General features: G+C 40.0%; 1 long non-coding RNA gene across 2 annotated transcripts in view; it reads left to right on the top strand.

Annotated features, from left to right (window-relative positions):
• LOC126251953 (uncharacterized) overlaps positions 1 to 18,800 on the top strand; it is a 47,823-nt gene extending 29,023 nt beyond the window's left edge. Inside the window, exons 1-2 of one of the 2 annotated variants that reach the window (XR_007545809.1) lie at positions 5,934 to 6,175; positions 18,629 to 18,800. This is a non-coding gene — a long non-coding RNA (uncharacterized LOC126251953). Of the gene's footprint in view, positions 1 to 5,933; positions 6,176 to 18,628 lie in introns of those variants that run through there. The other variant, XR_007545810.1, reaches the window with a different exon arrangement.
• Positions 18,801 to 19,069: the final 269 nt, after the last annotated feature.

Raw genomic sequence — 19,069 nt, 5'->3', positions numbered from 1 at the left:
AACCTACTCCTGCATTACCCCTATTTGATTTTGTATTTATAACCCTGTATTCACCTGACCAAAAGTCTTGTTCCTCCTGCCACCGAACTTCACTAATTCCCACTATATCTAACTTTAACCTATCCATTTCCCTTTTCAAATTTTCTAACCTACCTGCCCGATTAAGTGATCTGACATTCCACGCTCCGATCCGTAGAACGCCAGTTTTCTTTCTCCTGATAACGATGTCCTCTTGAGTAGTCCCCGCCCGGAGATCCGAATGGGGGACTATTTTACCTCCGGAATATTTTACCCAAGAGGACGCCATCATCATTTAATCATACAGTAGAGCTGCATGTCCTCGGGAAAAATTACGGCTGTAGTTTCCCCTTGCTTTCAGCCGTTCGCAGTACCAGCACAGCAAGGCCGTTTTGGTTAATGTTACAAGGCCAGATCAGTCAATCATCCAGACTGTTGCCCCTGCAACTACTGAAAAGGCTGCTGCCCCTCTTCAGGAACCACATGTTTGTCTGGCCTCTCAACAGATACCCCTCCGTTGTGGTTGCACCTACGGTACGGCCATCTGTATCGCTGAGGCACGCAAGCCTCCCCACCAACGGCAAGGTCCATGGTTCATGGGGGGAGGGTCTTTAGGTTAGTTGGGTTTAATTAGTTCTAAGTCTAGGGGACTGATGACCTCATATGTTAAGTCCCATAGTGCTTAGGGCCGTTTGAACCACTTGTAAAATTGTTTAATAGAAATCATAGCATATAGGCGATTTCAGACATTATGTAGTTTCATTGCTGGTGCTCGTGTAACAATGGGAATGAATAAATATAAAGTGTGTTATCAGTGACTGATTATTCTAAATGACAGCCCTAAGTGTTCACCTCATTGTGCTTTATTGCCAACAGTGCAAAAATTATGCATAAATAACAGCTACACTTGAATACAATTTGGCTGCGATTCAGAGATCGAAGATGAGACGAAATTAAGATACAAACTTTCCATCTAGGTGGACAATTCCATTTTTCATTGCGTATTCCTATGTTCCTAAAAATACGGGCGTATTTGAAAATAGTTAATAGTTAAAAGCTGTTGACAGGGGCTTACATAACAGCCACGGCGAAAACAGGAATTGCCCATCGATACATTAATGGATGCGCCACCCGAAATGATATTAACGTCTCCGCTTTGGCCACGCTCGGTAGTATGTGACACGAACGCCGTTTCTAATGTCTTTTGAGTCGCAAATCGATAGCAAAGGAACAACGTGTGGCAGCGTTTACTTCATTAGCATGCCCATCCACAGTTCTTTGGATCTATTTTGCTGCGTCTGTGAAGGTTGTGGTCACTAACCTGTTGACCTTGAGGAAACGAGTAGCTTAGCAGTAAAAACTAGTCGTTTTCTCAAATTGCATCATGCCGCTGTAGCACGTGGTCTGGCTAAACGTGTTGTGGTCGCCATTCTCTCTCATTATCTCGGCGTCTCTCTTTTCTCTCTCTCCCACTCCCCCCTCTCTCTCTTTCTCTCTCTCTCCTGGTACGTTTGACGATGGTGCCGAATTTCGATCAGTGGATATACGAAAAGGAAGAATGTTTAACGTTTAACATCCAATCAGCGACGTGGTCATTAGAGACAGATTACAAGAGCGGATTGAGTACGACGAAGGAAATTAGCCGTGAACCTTCAAAGGGCGATTCCCCGCGTTCGTCTTAAACGAAATAATCAAATCATTGGAAACCTTAACGTAGGAGAAACGGAGAGCGAGGCATGTAAGAATGATGCTTTCGTGAAACGATTTCCTTAATAACAGTGCCAATATTAGTATGTCCATATAAATACAACTGTTGTTTCCTTACCTGTTTAGACCGAAAGGCCGCACTAGGCCAGACAGACTTAATTTGGCCAATTAGAATATTAGAAATTACATGTTGGTAAAGATGTTATATTCTGTATGCGTTGCTGATGCGATTCGAAATCTTTATTGTCAGACAGATGCGATTCCAGTTATTAACCAAAAATTAGTCCGCTCAATTGTATGTAAGAAAAGTGTAGTTTATTGTGAAGTACTACACGTAACCGTGCATCAAGTAGTTTGTATCCCATACTCAACATCACAATGTTTTTACATCGTCTTTCATTTCGACAGAGAAAAAATTACCGTTAGTCTGTTGAGGAGTATCTGGTGGACACTAAAACTGTATGCTGCTGGACTTTGCATTGTTCATAAGCAATAAATAAAGGAATCACGTGTGACATCGAGTCTTAGACTTTTAATCTCCAAAATGTAATCTACTTCCGAACAAGAGTAATTGTTTGTAACATAAAATTCTAGTACAGATAGTATTCAACGTAATTGCCAGTTACATATACACTAACACAATCTTTACACCCAGGTATGGGTGGTTAGGGGAACTCGGGGCGGAACGGAATACTTAATGTTTAACAATTTCTATAAAATAAGTGAACACAAGGAAACACTTCTTAAACTGATAAAAACACCTTGTAGTGTAACCTAATGTACCTTATTTTAAAATCACTTAAAACAATACATTTTGCATTTTTTACAATTTTTCAAAGGAAGACTTGCGTATTTCCCGTTCCACCCCACCCACGGGGCAGAATGGGATAAGGGTATTTTTTGTTAAGTTATTGCATAAACGTTGAATTTCAATTACGAATATCGTATTAAACTATGACAAAATGTTATATAACAGGCAATTCAGACTAAGGAATGTGTAATTTAAACAATTAAAAAGTCATTCTTCAAAGTAAGAAAATATTTTAATGTCATTCTGAAAAATGTACAGTGCTTAGTAACCACCAGACCACTAACTAATAGTCCTTTCGACAATAGTCACAAATCAGTATTTCCTCTTCATCTTCACTGTCTATGCCAGCATATGAATTGTGCGCCCACTCTGGCATGCGACCCAGCATTAGAAACGGAGTAGAAGTCCCCACAGTAGAGATACTCGGCATCCTCTCTGTCTCTCTTCTCCATCATATTCTTCCTTTTATTTTTCTTAAGCTCTTTGATGTCCTCTGTTTTGGTTGTTTTGGGTGTACAGTTTGATATTTTTGCCTTAAGTTGCATTCCACCTGACGTCTCAGTCCTGACATTGTTTATATTTGTGCACCCTCCTCCTTTCTGTAGGCCTACTTTACGTGCGACAGCATTCTGCAGTTCCTTCTTATAAAGAGAATCTGTTAGTACGACGATTTTTTCTTTTCGTCTTGTAGTCCGCCGAGTTTTTGAACAGATTAGTGGGATTGGAATGACAGCCTCGGGCGATAACTGGAAAGCTGAGTTGTTCGGCGAACTTAGCTGGTTGGGAGAGTCTGGCATCCATGAACATCCAGGCTGGGTTTGCTTTCTACTTGGATCAAAATATGACGTGGCAGAACGGGACACTATCCCATTATGCCCCGTCTCGTTCCGCCCCAAGAGCACTTTTGAGGTTAACAACTTCCATGGAGTGTAATAACTGACGTATTTAAACGCATTAAATAACTAAAGTATAACAAATGCCATGCATTTTAAGGGAATGCGTCATTTTAGGGTATACAATTAACAATTAACAGCTTACCTGGCGTTGAAATTCACCAAACGATAGAACAACGCAAGCGGTAACGTGACGAACAACAATTCACTTAGATCTCGCACTTCAGCCTAAATTAGAATGGCTGCCCTCACTTCCCTTCCATTCGGAGAAATAGTTACATGCCCATACAACAGGTTGCAACACTGTCCAGTCTGGAAAAGAGCAATTTCCCATTGTGCCCCGCTATCCCGTTCTGCCCCGAGTTCCCCTACGCAGTTTCTAACAAGTGTCTTCATAAGGCTGCGCATTCATTGTGGCTCCATGTTCGAATAACTTGACAGGTAGAGGGCTACTGCAGTGGAAGATGAAGGTCATCATGTCCTTGCTGGAACATGTGTGGACAGAATGATATGTCCGGTGTTTTGACTGTTGGTTTCGCCGTTTGCCCGTGGGCTGTGGAAATGCTGTCGGACGGAATCACCCTGTCTCACGATAACGCCCGCCACCAGACTGCCAAACGGACGAAGGATACGCTTCATGCAACATCCATTGTAAAGCCCGGATCTTTCACGAGTGATATTCACATCTTTGGCGACCTGAAGAAAGACAGGCATCGACCTGAAGAATGACAGGTATGGATGTCTGTCTCAGTGAAGTGAAACAGTGGGAGCAGTTGTGGATGCGTCAACGCCCGATCGCGTTCTTTGACACAGGAATTAAACGCATAGTCTCCCAGTAGGATAATTGTCTTAACACGTGTTGCTGTTATTTTGAATGGAACCATTCCATTGTCCTGTTGTGGCAGGTGTTCGGTTTTAGTTCGTTTGTCCTTCATAAACTACGGAATGAATAAGTCAGAACAGATGCAAGATGCTTCTGTCAATTATACTGAAGAGCCAAAGAAAGTGTTACACCTGCTTAATATCGCGTAGAGCTCCTGCGAGCACGCAGAAGCGGCGCAACACGACGTGGCATGGACTAATGTCTGAAGTAGTGCTAGCTGGAATTGACACCATCAATCCTGCACGGGTTGTCCATAAATGCGAGGGATTGGAAATCTCTTCTGAGCGGCACATTGGAAGTCACCCCAGATATGCTCAGTAATGTTCATGTTTGGGGAGTTTGGTAGCCATCGGAATTGTTTACACTCAGCAGCTCTGGAAGAGGGGGGGGGGGATGTCGCATTGTCCTGCTGGAATTGCTGAAGTCCGTCGGAATGCACAATGGACATGACTGGATGCAGGTGATCAGGCAGGATGCTTAAGTATATGTCACCTGTCAGAGTCTATCTAGACGTTTCAGGGGTCCAGTATCACTCTAACTGCACACACCCCACATCATTACAGAGCCTCCACCAGCTTCAATAGTCCGCTGATAACATGCAAGGCGAAGGGATTCGTGAGGTTGTCTCCGTATCCCTACACGTCCATCCACTAAATACAATTTGAAACGAGACTCGTCCGACCAGGCAACATGTTTCCCTGTCATCAACCGTCCAATGTCAGTGTTGAAGGGCCCAGGCGAGGCGTATACCTTTGTATTGAACAGGCATCAAGGGTATAGGAGTGAGCCTTCGGCTCCCAAAGCCCATATCGATGATGTTTCGTTGAATGCTTTGCATAACACTGTTGACTGCTCAGTGCTGAAATCTGCAGCTATTTGGTAAAGGGCTGCACTTCTGTCATATTGCACAGTTCTCTTGAGTCCTCGTTGGTCTCGTTCTTGCAGTATCTTTTTAAGGCCGCAGCGACGTCGAAGATTTGTTGTTTTGCCGGATACCTGATATTCACGGTGAAATGGTCGTACAAGAAAATTTCCACTTCATCGCTACCTCGGAGACGCTATGTGCCATCGCTCGTGCGCTGACTACAACACCACGTTCAAACTTACTTATATGTTGATGACCTCCAATTGTCGCAGAAGTAATCGATCTAATAACTGCGCCAGACACTTGTTGTCTTATATAGGTGTTGCCGACCGCAGCGCCGTATTCTGCCTGTTTACATATTTCCGTATTTGAGTACGCATGCCTATACGAAATTCTTTCGTGCTTCAGTGTATAATACTACTGTTTGAAACGGCGTCTTATCTACCTCAGTAACGACACAAAAATTTCTTTGTTATTCCCCCTCAAATAGTTGTAGAAAACTGCCAGTTGAACAAATGTTAGGTATCCTACAAACCGTACTCAGGTAAAATTCAACAACCCATTCATTAAGACAAGAGATTACTCGAAAGAGACGGCCGGTATCCACCCTCTGATTTACGTCGCAGAGTTTTACTATACAAAGGAGATGCGTGGTGTAAAAGGGTAATTTATTGATCACGAGATCCAGTTTTTACGAGCAGCCTATTCGCTGAAAGTAGTCAAGCTGCTCACCTTGAGAGTGCCAGGTGCAAGAATCCTGTAGCTTCCACGAGGCGAGTTATTCTGCGTCTTAAGGCCGTAGAGCAAACATGTGGCTGCGTCTGTTGTGTACTGTGTTTCTATTGCAAATCGTGTTCGTTTTTGGGGAGGAAACCGTGTCTCCACATGCGACGCCTGCCGGAATAATGACCCAAAGAGAAGGTGACTCGTCTCAGAGTTGTCCTGAGGGATACATTAGCTTTCGGGAAGGCTGCATACAGCCCTTCGACTTCTCGAAGGTAAGTGTTTTCTGATGTTTTGGTACACAGTCTTCGTACACAGTCAGTTACGCGACAAATACTCTGAGAAAAACACGTGCAGGTAGAGTGGTGCCAAATTCTAACATGATTCATTATCTGCAGACAGTTTCTTGAAAAATGTACGTAAAAATCTATTTCTTACAAGCATTCTTCGGTGTGAACATTAACTATCCCTGAAATACTGGTATTAGATGAGAATAAAATTAGAGGAAACGGTAACTATCATACTTTCTTTTCCTGGTAAGTTCTCCGTCCCTTAGGTTTGAAGCACGGACAGGTTCATCTTCAGCGGTGAAACATGTAGTATATTACAGCGCATAAGCAATGCGTACATCATGACAACAGCTCCAGTTGCAGAGCAACCAGCAGAATGTGCGGAGCTGTCTTACAACTTAAAATTTTTCTTCCTTTTCACGTTTACAGACAAAACAGAACCGTAAAGTAACCATTTATGATATCAATTCAAGTAAACAGCTTCACCTGAGTTACTCATACTGTAGTCTGAACTTCAGTACAAGATATCTTGTTTATTCCCTACACAGTTTGTACACAGTCCTTTAGTATATAAATGTGAAAGGCGTGCTGTAAGCAGCAGAGGCGATTTGTGTTGTACACTTTTCATTAAGTGCAACGTACTGAATGATGCCCATGGCAGCCTCCAGCCGACAGAAATTCTAACGTCGTGTGGACAAAAGCATATGATGACTTCGCTATTCTGCTCTAGGATGAAAATAGACGTGCTAACGCTATTTTTATTTCAGCTACTTTATCCTGAACAGTGAAAGACGCGCGTAGTCTTAGGCGCTGTTTGAGCAAGTAGCTAGAGGTAAACTACGTTTAGAAAAACATTTTCACTTCCTCAAACGAACTGGAAAACTATATCATAATGAACTGCGCCTACTACGTGAATGGAGTTATTGTGAACACCGGACAAATAAAAATAGGATAAAAAGGATTGATGTAAAAACATCGCTCTCGTAGGTCGTCAATCGTTTTACGGCTTTGATGGAGTTCACCACGAGTTTCTTCTGCTGCTTTCTTCATCTCAGAGAAGCACTTAAACCCAAAACCATGAAATATTTTTTGTTACTTACTGTAAGCTATGTCTTTCCCTACAATCTTTGCCCTCTCCAGCTCACGCTTGTACCGTGGAGGCTATTCGCCTTATGCCTTAACATACGAAATGTCATCCAGTTCCTTCTTCTGGTTAGTACTTTCCACACAATCATTTGAATATTTACTCACCGATTCTACGGTGAAGTTCCTCAATTAATACTAGTCCACTTAGTTTTCAGCATCATCCTGTAACAGTACATCTCAAACACTTCGACTGTCATCATTTCTTATTTTACCACAGCCCACGATTCACTTACACAATACATTGTGCTCTAGGTGTAACCTATTAGTTATATTTCTAATAGAGGCCAAGTTTGGTGCATGTAACCATTCCAAGCGTTTCGCAGCTCTTAAATCTACATGACTATTCTGCAGTTGAAAATTAAGTGCCTAGCATAAAGTTCATCGAACCACCTTTAAGCTGTTCCTCTACCGTCGCACTCTCGAATAGCCAGGGGAGCTCTTACGTTATTACGATCATTTCTCTCTGTGTTGACAGGTGCTAACAAAATGTTTCTGCATTCAGAGGAGAAAGTTGATGACCGAAATTTAGTGAAAATACCCTACCACGGCGATAAACGCCTTTGTTTTAATGACTCGCTTGTGTAACCATAAAACTCCCTGCCCTTCATTAAACTTTTCGGATATCCTCCGTCAGTACTATCTGTTGTGGATCCCATACCACAAAGCAGTACTCCTGAAGAGGACGGACGAACTTACTGCAGGTCCTTTTAGTAGGACAGCTACATCTCCTAAATGTTCTGTCAATAAAACGCAGTCTTGGGTTTACTTTCCTCCAGCATTATCTACATGATCGTTCCAAGTAAAGTTATTCGTAATTGTAATCCGTATGCATCTAGTCTGAATTGACCGCCTAGATTTATCACTGACCGTGTGACGGCAACTTAGTGGATTCCTTTTAGTACTCAAGTGAATGACTTCTCATTTTTCATTATTTAGGGTGAACTGCCACTTTTAATGCCATACAAATATCTTAACTAAATGTTTATCCAATTGTTTTTGATCTTCGAATGACTTTACGAGACGGTAAAATTGCAAACAATCTAAGAGGGCTGCCCCGACTTTCTTCTAAACTGTTTATTTAGATTATGAACAGCATCTACATCTACATCTGCCTGACTACTCTGCTATTTACAAAAAAGTGTCTGGCAGAGGGTTCAATCAACCACTTCTCTACCGTTCCACTCTCGAAAGCGCGTGAAAAAATGTGCACTTGAATGTTTCTGTGCGAGCCCTAATTTCTCTTATTTTATTATGATGGCCACTTCTCTCTATGTAGGTGGGTGCAAACAGAGTGTTTCGCAATCGAAGGAGAAAAGTGGTGGTTGAAATCTCATGAGAAGATCCGGTCCCAACAAAAAACGGTTTTGTTTTCGTGATTGCCACTCCAATTCACGTGTCATGTCTGTGGCATTATCTCCCCTATTTCGCTTTGATACAAAGCGGGTGGCCCTCTTTCGGACTTTTCCGATATCATCCGTCAGTACCACCATACGCGGATCCCACACCGCACAACAATACTCCAGGATAGGGCGGACAAGTGTGGTATGAGCAGTCTCTTTAGTAGACCTGTTGCACATTCTTTCTGCCAATGGATGACAGTCTGGTTTGCTCTACTCACAACATTATCTATGTGATCGTTCCAATTTAGCTTATTTTTAACTGTAGTCCCTAAGTATTTAGTTGAATTTACAGCCTTCAGATTTGAGTGACTTCGAATCTTAGCGGATTTCTTTTAACAGTCATGTGAATAACTTCGCACATTTCTTTATTCAGGGTGAATTAACACTTTTCGCACCTTACAGATATCTTATCTAAATCATTTTGCAATTCGTTTTGGTCATTTGATGACTTTACAAGACCGCAAATGACAACATCATCTGCAAACAATCTAAGAGAGCTACTCAGATTGTCTCACGTTTCTGGATCGGTGCTGACTACGTGTCAATAAATCGTTTCCTTCGAGGTAAATCATAATGTTCGAATACAGTATATGTTCTAAAACCCTACTGCAAATCGACGGTAGTGATATGGGCCTGCAGCTCTGTTGATTACTCCCATTTCCCTTTTTGGGTATTGATGTGACTTGAGCAATTTTCCAATCTTTAGATACGCATCTTTCTTCGAGCGAGCGGTTGTGTATAATTGCTAAATATGGAGCTATTTTATCAGCATGCTCTGAGACGAACGTGACTGGTATACAATCTGGACCAGAAGGCTTTCCTTTATTAAGTGATTTAAGCTGCTTTGCTACGCCGAGCATATCTACTTCTATGTTTCTCATCTTGGCAGTTTTTCTTGATTGGAATTCAGGAATATTTACTTCGTCTTCTTTGGTGACGAAGTTTCGGTAAACAGTGTTTGATAACTCTGATTTAGTGGTAGTGTCATCAGTGACTTCACCGTTATTCCCGCTCAGTGAAGTTATTGATTGCGTCTTGCCACTGGTGTGTTTTATGTATGACCAGTATCTCTTTGGGTTTTCTGCCAGATTCCGAGACAGAGATTCGTTGTGGAAATTATTAAAAGCATCTCTCATTAAGTACTTGCTATATTTCGAACTTTGCAAAACTTTGCCAATCTTAGGGGTTTGCGTTCTTTTAAATTAGGCATGCTTTTTTCGTTGCTTCTGCAACAGTGATCTGACCCGTTTTGTGTACCGTGGACCTTCAGTACCATCACTTATTACTTTATGTGCTATATATATCTCTCAACTGCCGTCATTACTATCTCTTTGAAATCATTCCACATCTTTTCTACGCTTACATGATCAGATCGGAATGGGTGGAGACTGTCTCTTAAAAAGGCGCAAAGGGCATTTTCATCAGCTTTTTTTTAAAATAGATGTACTCAGCGTTTCTCTTTGATGGTTGTGGATATTGTGGTATTCATCCTAGCAACAACTGCCTTGTGGTCGCTAATCCCTCCATTCGTCATGATGCTCTCTCTTTGTTCAGGATTATTTGTTGCTGTGAGGCCAAGTACGTTTTCGCAACCATTTACGCTTCGAGTGTTCTCATGAACTAATTGCTCAAAGCAGTTTTCTGAGAAAGCATTCAGTTCAATTTCGGACGACCTTTTATGCCTGCCGCCGGCTCTATACTTATAATTTTTCCAGCATATCGAGGGTAGACTGAAGTCACCACTAACTATGGTTGTATGAGTGGGGTACCTATTCTAAATGAGACCCAAGTTTTCTTTGAACTGTTCTGCAACTATATCTTGTGAATCGGGGGTTCGATAAAACGATCATATTATAGTTTAGTCCTATAGTCAAGATGGCCTGTAACACATTTCTGTGGAACGCCGGATGTCACTTTTGTTTCACTCGATGACTGTCCGTCAATCACTAAAAACTGTGTCCTCTGTGACAGGTAATCAGGAATCCAATCGCACAACGGAGACCATACTCCATAGTTAGGCAGTTAGAGAAGAAGTCACTTGAGAGGAACGTGTCAACAGTCTTCAGGAAATATAGAAACATGGAATGAGTCTGAGATCTCCTGTCGACATCACTCGTTACTTCGTGTGAATATAGAACTATCTGTGTTTCACGAGAACGATATTTTCTGATTCCGTGCTGACTATGCGTCAGTAGATCGTTTTCTCAGAGGTTATTCAGTCTCCCATTTCAAGTCAACGTTAGTGATGTGCGTCTCTAATTCAGCGGAAGACTCCCACTTTCTTTCTTGAGTATTACTGTGACTTGCGCAACTTTCTAGTGTTTAGGTACCGATCTTCCGTTGAGTGAGAAGTTGCATATGATTGCCAGGTTTGAGACTACTGTATCAGCGTTCTCAGAAAGCAATGCTATTGGAATACAGTCTGGACCGGAGAACTTTGCTTTATTAAGTGATTTAAGCTACTGGACGTGGATATCTGCTTCTTCATTAGTCATATTCGCAGCTGTCCATGATTCCCATTTTGAAACATTCACTTCGTCTTCAGAAAAGTCAACATAAATGCGCTAAAGTCTGTTGCATCACTAGTTCTTTATAATTTTTAAAAATAATAGAAAATTTTAATACAATATCCTTCTGTGGTTTTCAGATGTATTTACTAATCTTAAACGTCTTTTGGCGAGGAATAGTCCTATTCTTGTGCTACTGTGGTTCTTAATTCATCCTTGCCTCTTCCATCAATCGTTATCTTGCTTCCAAGGTAGGAGAATTTCTTCACCCCGTCTATTATTAGGTGGTTAGTTTTGTGTTAAGGTTATAGATAATCTCATTTCGGCTGCTCCTCGGTACGGTCATTCTTTGATTTACAATAGTTCAGTATGATTCGCTCAGTACATTGAACAATTTTTTGTGTTCTTCTTATCTCTCTCAGCGGGTATCAATGTCATCAGTGAATCTTATAACCATTATTTTTAACCTGAATGTCAACTGAAATTCTGTACCTTTCTTTCATTTCCATTGTTGCTTCTCGGTATACAGGTTGAATAATGGGGGACAAACACTGCATTTCTATTTTCCACCCATTCAACTCCTACAACTTCTCTTTTGGTATTCCATTCTTATTGTACCTTCTTGTTTATACTACGTTTTGAATAATATACGACTTTCCCAAAGGCATTTACCTTTTTAAGATATCAAAATTCTTGAACCACTTTATAATGTCGAAAACTTTCTCTAGGTCGAAAAATCGTACGGGAGCCCTGTGATTTTTCTCAAATTTTCCTTTTATTATCAAGTGTAACATTAGACATACCTTTCCGGTGCCGTTATAAAGCTTACCCAGGAGCAGATCTAGACTCAGATCACAATTTAGTAGTGATGGAGAATGTACTGTATTTTAAGAGACTGGACAGGAAGACTGAATATGCAAAGAAGTTGGGTACGGAAGTACCAAGGAATGACGAGACACAGTTGAAGTTCTCTAAGGCTGTATATACAGCAATGACGAATAGCTACGTAGACAGTACAGTTGAAGAGGAATGGACACCTCTACAAAGTCCAATGACAGAAGTTGGAAAGAAAAACGAAGATGCAGAGAAGGTAACAGCAAAAAAGCTATCAGAAACATAAGGTTCAAATGGCACTGAGCATTATGGGACTCAACTGCTGTGGTCATAAGTACCCTAGAACTTAGAACTACTTAAACCTAACTAACCTAAGGACAGCACACAACACCCAGCCATCACGAGGCAGAAAAAATCCCTGACCCCGCCGGGAATCGAACCCGGGAACCCGGGCGTGGGAAGCGAGAACGCTACCGCACCACCACGAGATGCGGGCTCAGAAACATAAGAAATAAATACTTAAGTCGATAGATGAAAGAAGGAAATACAAAAATTTTCAGGGAAATTCAGGATTACAGAAATACATATCGCTGAAGAATGAAATAAATACGAAGTGCAGGGGAGCTCAAACGAAATGGCTGCATAAAAATGTGAAGAAATATAAAAAGAAGTTATTCTAGGAAGGACTGATTCAGCATATAGGTAAGTCCAAACAAACTTCCGTGAAATTAAAAGCAAGGGTGTTAACATAGTAACATGAAGAGTGCAACGGAAGTACAGCTGTTAAGTGCAGAAGAGGGAGCGGATAGGTGGAAAGAGTACCGTACATTGAAGGCCTCTACGCGGGCGAAAATTTGTCTAAAGTGACGAAAGAAGATGCAGAAGTGGATTTAGAAGACATAGTGGGTCCAGTATTAGAATCAGAATTTAAGAGAGCTCTGGAGGGCTTAATATCAAATAAGGCAGAATGGATAGATAACATCCCATCAGAATTTCTAAAATCATTGGGGGAAGTGCCAACAAAACGACGATTCACGTTGTTGTGTAGAATGTATGAGTCTGGCGACATACCATCTAGCATTCTGAAAAATGTCGTCCACACAATACCGAAGACTGCAAGAGGTGTCAAGTCAGCTTAACACCTAAGATTATGAGCGTAATTCAAATTAAATGGACAGGGGTCGAGCGTGAAACTAACGAGTTGATGTCAGAAGGACCATGGACAATCTTAGTTGGTTTACGAAATATAGGGAAAAATCCATGCAATGGCTCAGTGGATGGTGGGTTGACGGCTTCAGAAAACATCCGCGTGGCAAATGCATGCATCTAACTCCCGACCGTAATGCATAAGAAGGTCTGTGGGAGGGCTTCATCCAGATACGGGTATTACATGGTAATTAGGGATTATTATGATGAGTAAAACAAATAGTCTCAAATGTTCATTGATGTAACGAATGGTACCCTGTAACATCAAGAGATGATTAATTTTCAGGCGACTCGATCTAGCTTCAATGGTTGCGTAAACATGTGTGTACAACATCCCTTGTAGGATCACATTGGTCCATCCTACGTTCACGTCGGATGCAATCGGACACGGGACGTGGCTTCACCGCTTTTTTTTAGGTACTCAGTCACTTGTGTCCTCGGTACTCCTCCTCACGTATCAAACACTTGTCATCATGCCACAGCTGCAATATCAGATTAGGTAAGTGCAGTATCCTGGCAGTATCTTTGCATAATATTAAACCCATCTCCATCTCCTTCCCCCCGTATGAGCAATGCGACTGTGGAACAAGTTATCCTGTAATGTACGTCTTATCAAAAACCACTCTTCATTCAAGACAAGATTTTATCTGTTACCATCGGCGATGGTTCTCCACCGGTATACATCAGACGTATTCTTTCTGTCCATCAGGAACCAGTATCTCTCTTTCACACTGTAGACTATGTGTGCTTTTCTCAACCCTTTCCATTTCCATCACACCTGTTCATTTTATCCTATTATTTCTCCCTTTTTCAATGACTTCTTGACGCACTTCGGTTTCTTCTGTGCCGTTGCCCCATGCTTCTGTTAGAAGCTACTATTCACAATGGACACGAACGTAATGAGAAATTCGCTTAATACAATGTAACGGGGTCATGTTGAAAAGTAAGGTCTCCTAATTTTTAAATGAACCCTCTTAAGGTTTTTTAAATAAAACGAACGTTATTAAAATTCTACGTATTTATTCTTCATGTCTGCATATATTTTTCCCAACATACTTACTCTGGTAATACATACATCTTTCTCAACGAGAGACTAGTTTGTTGATAACTTCACTGTAGGATGTTTGGCTTTGTTGACGGAGTCACAACCTCACCTCTGCTTGCACCACTTGATCACTATCAAAGTGAAGTTCAAAATGGTTCAAATGGCTCTAAGCATATCCATGCCCGAGGCAGGATTCGAATCTGCGGCCGTAGCAGCAGCGCGGTTCCAGACTGAAGAGCGCAGAAGCGCTCAGCCACAGCACAGTGAAGTCCTTGGAAGTGTTCTTTAAGCTATGGAAACTAGATGAAAATCGGAAGGGCTCAAGTCGGGACTGTACAGATAATGGATGACAGATATCGCAGATATCATAGTGCTCATGTGTGGTCTGAAGTCGTCAAGCTGAACGAGACGACGCTCCTTGTGTGAATGAACTCTCTGAATTCGAAACTCTTTTAGAGTGCGCTGTTTTTCTCCCATCGACATAGTAACGTAACACCCCGCCTTGTTACACGCCACGTTTAGAAACCTTGTAGCGCAGATTTGTGGGCATGAAGAATAAAGTTGTATAATTCTAATAATGTTTGTTTTATTTTAAAAAAGTATTAACATTTTCCTCATAGGTATTCGGAGTGATTACTTTTCAGAACACCCTCGTTAAAAGATTGAAATTTCCTAAATTTAGTGTAATCATTCCTATTCACATTGTCATTTTTGTAATAACAATAATAATAATTGTTATTATTATTATCATTATTTCTCTTTCCTGTCTCAGACGTTATGTCTGGTTAAAAATGGAAAGTGTTGCGGACCTTTATCAAGCGTGACTCCTTTTAACTGTACGGTATACGTTGCATTGCATTTTGTAACTTTCGGGTAATTGAACATGTATCAATAATTACAGATTTCTGTAGTTGTATATATACGTTTGGTTGTAGCTGTATTGCGTTGATGTACTGGTAGATATTGTGTGGTATGACTCCTGTAGTTGATAGTATAATTGGTATGATGTCAACTTTATCCTGATGCCACATGTCTTTGACTTCCTCATCCAGTTGGATGTATTTAACAATTTTTTCTCCTGTTTTCTTCTGTATATTTGTTGTACTGGGTATGGATATTTCGATTAGTTGTGTTAATTTCTTCTTTTTATTGGTGAGTATGATCTCAGGTTTGTTATGTGGTGTTGTTTTATCTGTTATAATGGTTCTGTTCCAGTATAATTTGTATTCATCATTCTCCAGTACATTTTGTGGTGCATGCTTGTATGTGGTAACGTGTTGTTTTATTAGTTTTTGTTATATGGCAAGTTGTTGATGTATTATTTTTGCTACATTGTCACGTCTTGTGGGGTATTCTGTATTTGCTAGTATTGTACATCCGCTTGTGATGTGATCTACTGTTTCTATTTGTTGTTTGCAAAGTCTGCATTTATCTGTTGTGATATTGGGATCTTTAATAATATGCTTGCTGTAATATCTGGTGTTTATTGTTTGATCCTGTATTGCAATCATGAATCCTTCCGTCTCACCGTATATATTGCCTTTTGTTAGCCATGTGTTGGATGCGTCTTGATCGATGTGTGGCTGTGTTAGATGATACGGGTGCTTGCCATGTAGTGCTTTCTTTTTCCTATTTACTTTCTTCGTATCTGTTGATGTTATGTGATCTAAAGGGTTGTAGAAGTGGTTATGAAATTGCAGTGGTGTAGCCGATGTATTTATATGAGTGATTGCTTTGTGTATTTTGCTAGTTTCTGCTCGTTCTATAAAGAATTTTCTTAAATTGTCTACCTGTCCATAATGTAGATTTTTTATGTCGATAAATCCCCTTCCTCCTTCCTTTCTGCTTAGTGTGAATCTTTCTGTTGCTGAATGTATGTGATGTATTCTATATTCGTGGCATTGTGATCGGGTAAGTGTATTGAGTGCTTCTAGGTTTGTGTTACTCCATTTCACTACTCCAAATGATTAGGTCAATATTGGTATAGCATAGGTATTTATAGCTTTTGTCTTGTTTCTTGCTGTCAATTCTGTTTTCACTATTTTTGTTAGTCTTTGTCTATATTTTTCTTTTAGTTCTTCTTTAATATTTGCATTATCTATTCCTATTTTTTGTCTGTATCCTAGATATTTATAGGCATATTATTATTATTATTATTTCTTTACTTTCTCAGACGTTAAGTCTGGTTGAGAATGGAAAGTGACGCGGACCTTGATCAAGCGTCACTTCCTCTTAACTGTACGGTATGTGTTATATTGCATTTAGGAACTTTCGGGTAATTGAACATGTATCAATAATTACGGATTTCTGTAGTTGTATATATGTGTTTGGATGTAGCTGTATTGCATTGATGTACTGGTGGATATTGTGTGGTATGACTCCTGTAGTTGATACTATAATTGGTATGATGTCAACTTTATCCTGATGCCACATGTCTTTGACTTCCTCAGCCAGTTGAATGTATTTTTCAATTTTTTCTCCTGTTTTCTTTTGTATATTTGTTGTATTGGGTATGGATATTTCGATTAGTTGTGTTAATTTCTTCTTTTTATTGGTGACTATGATGTCAGGTTTGTTATGTGGCGTTGTTTTATCTGTTATAATGGTTCTGTTCCAGTATAATTTGTATTCATCATTCTCCAGTACATTTTGTGGTGCATACTTTTATGTAGGAACTTGTTGTTTTAAAAGTTTATGTTGTAAGGCAAGCTGTTGATGTATTATTTCTGCGACATTGTCATGTCTTCTGGGGTATTCTGTATTTGCTAGTATTGTACATCCGCTTGTGATGTGATCTACTGTTTCTATTTGTTGTTTACAAAGTCTGCATTTATCTGTTGTGGTATTGGGATCTTTATTATTATTATTATTATTATTATTATTATTATTATTACCGTATATCACTCTGTGTTATAAGAGTTGTAGTGTTTGTTCACTAATACCGTCTAAAATGGTTCAAACGTCTCTGAGCACTATGCGACTTAACTTCTGAGGTCATCAGTCGCCTAGAACTTAGAACTACTTAAACCTAAGGACATCACACACATCCATGCCCGAGGCAGGATTCCAACCACCGACTGTAGCGGACGCTCGGTTCCAGACTATAGCGCCTAGAGCCGCACGGCCACTCCGGCCGGTTAAGAACGTCTGGTTGGATGTAAGAGTCAACCTGAAGGCCCCAATCTTTCTGTCTTATGCGTAAAGGTATGGAAATCAAAAAGTAAATCATTTCATCTATAATCTTTCTCAGTCCGTGTGCTGTCTAGGCGCTTTACAGATTAGATGCAAATTTCATCCAATGAAAATTAGTTACGAAGTATTTTTGAGATCTGGAGGTTAACGGGAATCTCTACAGTTCCCTTACCTTACAAGAAATTTTATGTAATTGCCGAATATGAAAATATTACTAAAAACAACTCGGGAAATAGAATGGACAACTGTCTTGCTTCAGTACGATCAGTAGTGAACTCTATATGTTACGTTTGCATGAAATTCGGAGATATGGTACTAAATTATATTTCAAAAATTGTATCATGTACGGTATTCGTATAGAATATACTATATAAAATTTATCTAGTCAATTATGAAATTCCGAATTAGATTGAGATAATAAATCCACTTATCAATGACAGCCAAACTCTCTCCCGTTTATCAGCCTTAAAGTGATAGCCATAACTTTCAAATTATTTTATTTTTAGTGACTTTTAGGATTAATTAAAAGACTGGAAGTTGCAGATACGGCTTTTCTTCCCACGAAAACAACAATTCACTCCTCAAACTCACTTCATATCCTCTCACAAGGCAGTAACACAAGTCATAGTGTACTAAGATACATGTAATGCAATAAGGATATTGAAAATTTAAGCAATTAGCATAAACACCACGTAGTATACTATCAGATGTATAAAGTAAACTGCGCTGCAGAAAACAATAATCAGACAAAAATGATGACTTACCATCTAGTAGCAACGCTTCTGTAATCTGCAGTGGAAGGTAATACAGCATCTATCTTAGGAATTTGCTTTTATCTAGTGGCTAGGCCCTGAGATTCATGGGGTTGCGGAAGGCAATGGGTCAACATTATCGGATAAATGTTTCGTAATTCAGAATTTCTTATTTTAGTCTTACATTATGATCAAAGTTTAGAACTTTCAAATGGTTGAAATAAGTTCTGACCACTACGATACGCTACGATTTGTTGAACACGAGCATTTAGTCTGATATTGGCTTCTTTTTCTTATATACTGTACGCTCATGTTACTTCTTGCAATTGTGTAACTCAAGCTTTTCTTATTTCCAGGCCAAGAACAGCTGAAGGAATATAGACCAAGAGAAGAGAAACACATAATAATTGCCATGAATTACTGTACCATCCTTAGTCTATCAACCGCATTAACCGAACATCATTTCACTGTAAATTAAGCAAAAGAACAAATAATAAATGATTATACTTAATACATAGATAAAGATTATTTTTGTGCTATCAAAGTTTATTTATACCTTTTGCCTTACAGCTCATCCTGTTACTTCGATTTAACTAATTTAATTTAATATTGTCCTATCTTACTAGTCACGAAACACGTGACCGGAAACGTAGTCTGGCGCCTGATTGTATCAGGAAAGTTATTGCAGTGTTCCAGGTGAGTACGATGGAACACTGTCAACAGATTTTCTGAGGAATTTAATGCATTTCCGTCAAGAATTTGATTACTGTACACCAGTGATGAGCGGATTTATCGAT

The sequence above is a fragment of the Schistocerca nitens genome, chromosome 4 (genome assembly GCF_023898315.1).
Source record: "Schistocerca nitens isolate TAMUIC-IGC-003100 chromosome 4, iqSchNite1.1, whole genome shotgun sequence".
Taxonomy (NCBI): domain Eukaryota; kingdom Metazoa; phylum Arthropoda; class Insecta; order Orthoptera; family Acrididae; genus Schistocerca; species Schistocerca nitens.
The sequence above is the reverse complement of the archived record's forward strand: the minus strand, read 5'-3'. Positions and strand labels throughout refer to the sequence as shown.